The 6,768-nt window shown below is 39.0% G+C and overlaps 1 long non-coding RNA gene across 1 annotated transcript; it reads right to left on the minus strand.

Annotated features, from left to right (window-relative positions):
* Positions 1-677: 677 nt before the first annotated feature.
* Positions 678-2,233, minus strand: LOC134873990 (uncharacterized). The gene is made up of 3 exons (XR_010167009.1): positions 2,141-2,233; positions 1,128-1,359; positions 678-994 (listed from the first exon to the last, which is right to left on the minus strand). It is a non-coding gene; the product is annotated as an uncharacterized LOC134873990 (long non-coding RNA).
* Between the last annotated feature and the right edge of the window lie 4,535 nt (positions 2,234-6,768).

Here is a 6,768-nt window from a genome sequence, read left to right on the forward strand (position 1 = left end):
GTCTGGTGTCTAGACACTTCGATGTTTGTGATGTTCAATATGTTGGAGCCCGGCAACATTTCAACATTTAGGATGATCTGAGAAGCGGTCTCATCACCCACTGTCAAACGTGGAGGATTGATTGTTGTCACTTCATTCACAGATGCTGCAAGCACAGGTACTGGCATAGCTGGAGGCACATCTGCAGGTCAGTGGGATGGTTGGAGGTTCTTCAGTCGGGTTTGAAGTATGTTCTGCAGCGAAGGGTGTGTTGGGCTTCAACCCCTCGCGTACGCGCCTTGGGTTTAATGGGTAGTAGCACTACATTATTTTCTTTTGCCCTCACTGCAAGACTCAGGGACACATGTGAGGTATGGCCATCAAATATTAAGAGACGAGGTGAGGTCGGATCTGAGAGCCGAGCAGATTCCGGTAAGAAAAGATTTGTGAAGTAATCTAAAAAGACAACCTTTTCCATCCAGCCATGGTCGGTAACTGCGAAGCGTGCACGGTCAGGTCCACCTTCACACCAAGAGCTGTACAGATGTTTACCTTTGTACACAATCATTGGTGGCAGGATGAGGCCAGCAGCATTCCCAGTGATACAGACGGTTACCTGCTCCCTACCACTTCCTCCTGTACTCTGGTACACATTCTGTGAACCTCTTCGAGCCAAGACGTATCCTGACGATGCATCGGTCACAAACCCTGTCTCGTCGACATTATAAATGTTTTGAGGCTTTGATGTGACACCAGCCAGATCCATTTCCCTTTTGAGAAGCTCGTACCAGTGGTTCAATACATCAGCATTAGCTGAGGCCTCCCATCTAGCCACAGCAAACTGTTCGGATTTGCGAATGGTGAGCTCAGGATGATCTCGCATGAAACGTTTAAACCATTTGCGTCCTGGCCTTCCATTAGTGAATGGACTCTGTAGATTATTATGTAGAATGTATTCCTCAACAAGATCTAGAAGATCAGCACGGGTAAGGCCCCAACCCCAGTCACAGAGGACCTGCAGGACAGAAACAGTAGTGTAAGACACTTTAAGATCACATCAAATCACGTAAATGTTGTCCTTTCATGTTGGACTGAACCTGTTCTGTGCACTATAGCCTCACAGTCTAGGTTCTATGTTTACAGCCTACCTGAAGACTCTCCGAAATGTCCCTCTCTATTTCTGAACTGAGGAAGGTCTCCCGTCCCTGATGAGCCTCAACTCTGACCTTGACCGTCACTCTTTCCCTCAAAGATTTCCTGTCCACGCCACATTGTTTAGCAAGCACAGACAAATTCCTTATTGCTCCGTCATGGTAAAGGCGACATGCCTCTACCATCTTTGGACATGTGCTGTAGTTTTTTCTCTTTGACATTTCCTTGCTGAAAACAAAGACATCTATAATCATAATCACACCAAGTTAGTTTACATTCTATCTGTCTATCTATAGGCTATATCTCTCTGTCTGTCTCTCTATCTCCATCTATCTATCTATCTATGCGTATCTATATAGTAAAGTAGATCAGTAATTTAAAGTCACACATTGCACTGTTTATTTTAAACAATTTTGAACAGAAAACTGCATTTAACTGGTACTAGAGGAAATTCTCTATTGAAATACATGAGGTGGGCTTAAATGGTTCCGCCATGATGAGCGCTGAAAAAAGACAAAGCTTTCTTTTCAAAATGTAAGATATGTTTACAAAAACATGCGTGGAGCTTAAATATAGTTTGAATCAAACATTACAGCAGTTACTGCTGTGCACAAATTCAGAAATATTAAGTTTTTATCATTAAATATTAGCATGTGCTCGCTGTAGTTTGCATGCACTTTCATGTGATGTACCATTTAAGCCCATCTGTAAAAGAAGCTAATTTATGAAATTAATCAACTCCACAGAACAATCTATGATGTATTTATCTAAATATCAATGTTAAAGGAATAACAAAACGCTTAATATTTGTAGCTGACAACTTAAGTTCTTGTGGCAGTGTAGCTTTAACACGGCAGGGGGTATTAGCATGAGATTAGCTATGTTTGCAAGCTCATAAAACTCATCTGTCCATTTGAAGGGAAATGGTATAATTCGGCAAAATACTATATATCTGTATATCAAAATTAGCACATTTACCTCTTATTTGACATAATATTAATGTACTTACCAAAGATGTGGCTGAAAATTGATGAAATTTGATAATTTCTGACAGGTCCCAAAACACCAAAGTTTTTGGCTGTCTTCTTGTCAGGGGTCCCGAACCTATATACTTTTGGGCGGGGCTAACTCAACAATGGAAAATGTGATTGGTGTGCAATAAAAAATGTGATAGAAGTAACAAACCATTTGATTGGATGAAATAATTGATGACAAAATATATGTTTTCCTTTTTTCGTAAATTGACATCAAAGTTAAAAGTGGGCTTAAAGGGTGCATGGGCTTAATGGGTACTCCTACCCGACCTCTCCACGTTTGGGCTTTTTCAGGGTGAACGGACTGTCATCCTCATCTCCCCCTTTTCTTTTCTTGTTTACATCTACCTCATTGCGACCCGCCTGACGAAGCTTTGACCTGTAGTTTCCAAGCTTGTATTTAATACTTGTTTTCCATCCATCGTATCCTGTGATGCTACCTGGCTCCTTCAGGCATGGATACTTGAGAACTAGCAAAGAGGCAACTGATTCAAGTTCATCTTTCTCAGGGTAGCTTTTGATTTCAATAATTGCTTGTGCAAGTTTGTCCAAAATTTCCATTTTAATGTCTCTTGTCACGTCAAGGCCCTTCTTTGTCTTTTCATGTGCCATTGCCCTTACGCAATTTCAGTTCAACATCATATGAGAACTTAGGGATAGAGAATGGAGAGGGCCACTCTGCAACACGCCTTAAATTGCTCGGGATAGAATCGGTATAGCTAGACCTGAAATCTTCAGAGTTAACACTGGCTGTATCCAGAGAGGAGACTGAAACAATTGAACAGTCACTGGATTGGTTAAGTGGAGATGAATCAAAGTCCCACATAATATGCAGGACTGCACGTTCAGCTGGTAATTCAGACATTGCTGTCAAGTTACATAGTGCATTTCCAAACTCTGGATCCTCAAACTGTAGTGAGAAATCCCCTTCAAGTTGAAGTTTCTCTTTAAGTTCATCAATCAGTTGGGCCACAGATCCTGGTACTTCAGGAAGCTGGATTCGCCGGGCATGTTTGGAGGAGACAACTACCTTAAGTAACAAAGTCTGAAAAGAGGAGAGAAAAAAAGAAAATAGTTAAACCTGGTTAGAAAACATTTGACACCTGTAACATAGGGCTGCGAGTGGTATTTTCACTTGATACATCAATAATACAATCAATGATCAAATAATGAATCAATTTGTTCTCAATCAAATAATCCATTAATTGTTTCAGCACCACTATAATGTAATACTTTCAATTTCGCACAAGACAACATACCATTTTGTGTTTCTTTAATGGAGAATGAATGTTCTTGTGGTCACCATCACCTTTCCACCAACTGAGTATGCTTCTAGTGGGTGGTAATCCGTCAGCACATCTGGATCCAGGACGACAATTTCTGCACAGTTGCCTTCAACAAGCTCATAAGACCTGAAATGTTCAATGTACCAGGAAGAGAGTCTTTTACAAATGAATGTCACTTCCTCTGCATTGACAAGAATAGTCACAATCTTATGGAATTCTGGGAGGCCACTGCACTGCCCAGCAGATAAAATCCTGCCCTCCGCATACAGTGTTCCATGCAGGTGAATCGATTTAGACAGAGACACACTGTCTAGATGTGGGTACTTCTTTTGTATTTCACACTTCAGTGATGGATCCAATTCTGAAACCCTGACCACTTTCACCTTTTCAATATACAGTTTTGGCTTGAAAAGGTTCCGACTATCCAGATGGAATGCCATCATTTGCTGGTGTTTGGAGGAAAGAGTGAGCAGCACATTTTTCCAATTGTGAGTGTCATGGACCACCTTTTTAAAGAAGCTATGCTTAGCTTCGAACCTCATTGTCCACAATTCCACTAAAGGCCCATAGCAGCGAATGAGATGTGGGTAGTGGTCAATGAAGTGGTGTTTCGGCCTCAGTCTGAAGTCCAGAAAGGTATTGGTGAGCAACTTGCGATGATCAAGTAGTTTACAAGATAAATAACACAAGGTTTCCTCTACACTGCAAAAAAGGAATTTCATGAAAGTAAAAAAAGCCTTGTATCAAGGAAATAAGTCTTATTGTTTGTCCAAAAAGAATATCAATCTTGTCAAGCATGTTTTGCATTAGAAAAATCATCTCATTTTAAAACAGTATGGCTAAGTTTTTCTTGATAAGATATTCCAGCTCATTTTGAGCTAGAATGAACCAGAAACAGAGTATACAAATGTTTAACAATAAAACTCAGTGGAGCAACAAGATTATTTGCCTTATTTTAAGAGTATGACAATTTGCACAACTTCTCAATTTAAGAATGCCATGAAACAAGAACAATTCAAGTTGTTTTTATTATTATTATTTCATTGCAGCCCATCTGAACCTGACAGAACCTGCTGCTTCATATCTAACATGCTAAGATGACAGCAGACTGGTCTATACAACACACAACATACAACATAATACAAATAACCATTCTGGATGAAAACTGCATGGCCCACAAACAAAACAAAATGACCAAAAACGGCCAAAATGAAATGACCCTTGACTCAACTGCATCCTGAATCACAATGTAGCAAAGAACATGCTTATGCAGTACCCTGCAGCATCATCATTTGACTGCTAATTGATTGTTGATCTGCTGTTTTATCAGTCAGATTAAAGTCATTTTGATACATGGAAAGAAGAAAGAATCATGAAACAACAAAAACAAAAACAACGGTCAAGAAGTACAGTTGGTCTATGAGAGGCAAACACATTAAACAATGCGCCTTTTACAGTCCATCAGATGAGGCTCTGTGTAGCCCAAGCACATCTCCCAGATAATATTTTGTAGGGACATATGTCACATCCTTGGGAGGATAACTATAATATGGAGTGAAATCTACCAGATTATCAGATGTTATCAGTTCAGTTGCTTGTGCCATGTTTGGAATCTGTATTGTATATGCCATGTAATTTCTATCATAGCAAACAGTATTATGCTGCTGCAACTCAAAACAATGTAACGATGAGTTAATTACATAGATATTGCTCACAAGTCCAAACTCAGGTAAATCACTGGAATTAACAGCGGTTACAAGTAATGTCTTCTCCCGTATATATTTATTACCATTTAGATGAATCCATTTAACAGACACTGCATTGTTTATGTCATCATTTCCAAGGAAAGCCCTCGTTTTTTCTTTCAAATATGACATGTTGCGTATTTCTGAAGTTGGTCCCAATGCACATTCGTTAAAAACAATTGGATGTTCAGAATGACTTACATTTTGACAACATTCATACATTTGATTATGCCTTGTTAAAGACTTGCAAACGTTTCGAAAATTCAGTTTTGAGGCCCACTGTTTGAAACAACAATGTCAACAATTTCCTTAAGGTCCATTAAAATCTCCCATGCAGGCTCCTGTTCTGGTATCTTACATCCAATTATAAAAGGAAGTAAGCGCAGCAGTGTCCAGTTTTCATGTCCATTACCGCCAACAGTTCCTTTTCCAAAGCTTGCTTTTGGAATCTTTTGTGGTTTGTTAACTTTGTCTGAATTCTTGTAGGGAAATGATTTTATGCAGTCATTTAATGCATCAAATGTAATGAAACCTTTTGAGATCAGATTTTTCAAACACAAGGACAATTCTACAGGGATGACCCCTTCAAAAAGGTCATGCAAAATATCTGGAGGAAATCCAGTGACTGGATGAAAGAACTGTAGATGTTTGCTCAGTACACATTCCGTTTTTACCCCATTAATACTTTGGAGGTTTCTGTCCTGCCTAAGCTCTTCCAAAAAAGCATTGTGTTGATCAACATCCCTCAATTGGAAATCATTAACTTCAGTTGTTGCAATTTGGTCCCGACTTATCAAACAAAACCGACAGAACTTGTCAACAATAAACTTTCAAAAAAGCCTGCAAGACCATGTGCTCCGAGGTTATCTGAACACACACAAAATATAGCACCCTTAACAAACTGACCTACAACTTCAACAAAAATTCCCTCTTGTTCTAGACACCTTATATCTTTAATCAACGGCTCAAGAAACTTTTCATAACCATATTGCTTGACATCCACACTTTTACCCAAGACAGCTAGCTGAATTGAAGTGAGACTTGATCGGAACCTGGCTGGTAAATTTAGAACAACCCAATATACTGCGGTTATCTTGTGAATTTTTCTAGAGGTGCCCAGAGGGTTACAAACTTCAAAATCATCAATATATAACGCCAAACTGATACATAGGTTTTGCTGCCCCAGTAGCTTATTATCTTTGTAATACTTGCCGTCTTGAAAAGACTTAAAGTGTCCAGATAAAGCTTCTTGATCAAACACAATTTGGTCCAAGAAATCAGCCCGTCCTAGTAACTTCTCAAGTACCTTAGTGACAGATACATAAACAAAAGCATTTTTATGGGCTGTGTTATAAAGATATTCTATGGGTTCTATAACAGAAATTGTTCCTTGAAATATAAATTCCTTCGGTAATCTGTAGATAGGAAACCTTTCTCTGATGTAGTTAAAAGGATTGGATTAGTTTTAACTATAGCATTAGAAATTTCTTCCAAAACAGAATCATTTATTTCAATTTTATGTTTTGAAAGGATCTCTTTGACACTGTTGAGAGTCTGAATGTTAGAAAAAGA

This window comes from Eleginops maclovinus, chromosome 12, assembly GCF_036324505.1.
Source record: "Eleginops maclovinus isolate JMC-PN-2008 ecotype Puerto Natales chromosome 12, JC_Emac_rtc_rv5, whole genome shotgun sequence".
NCBI classification, from domain to species: Eukaryota; Metazoa; Chordata; class Actinopteri; order Perciformes; family Eleginopidae; genus Eleginops; species Eleginops maclovinus.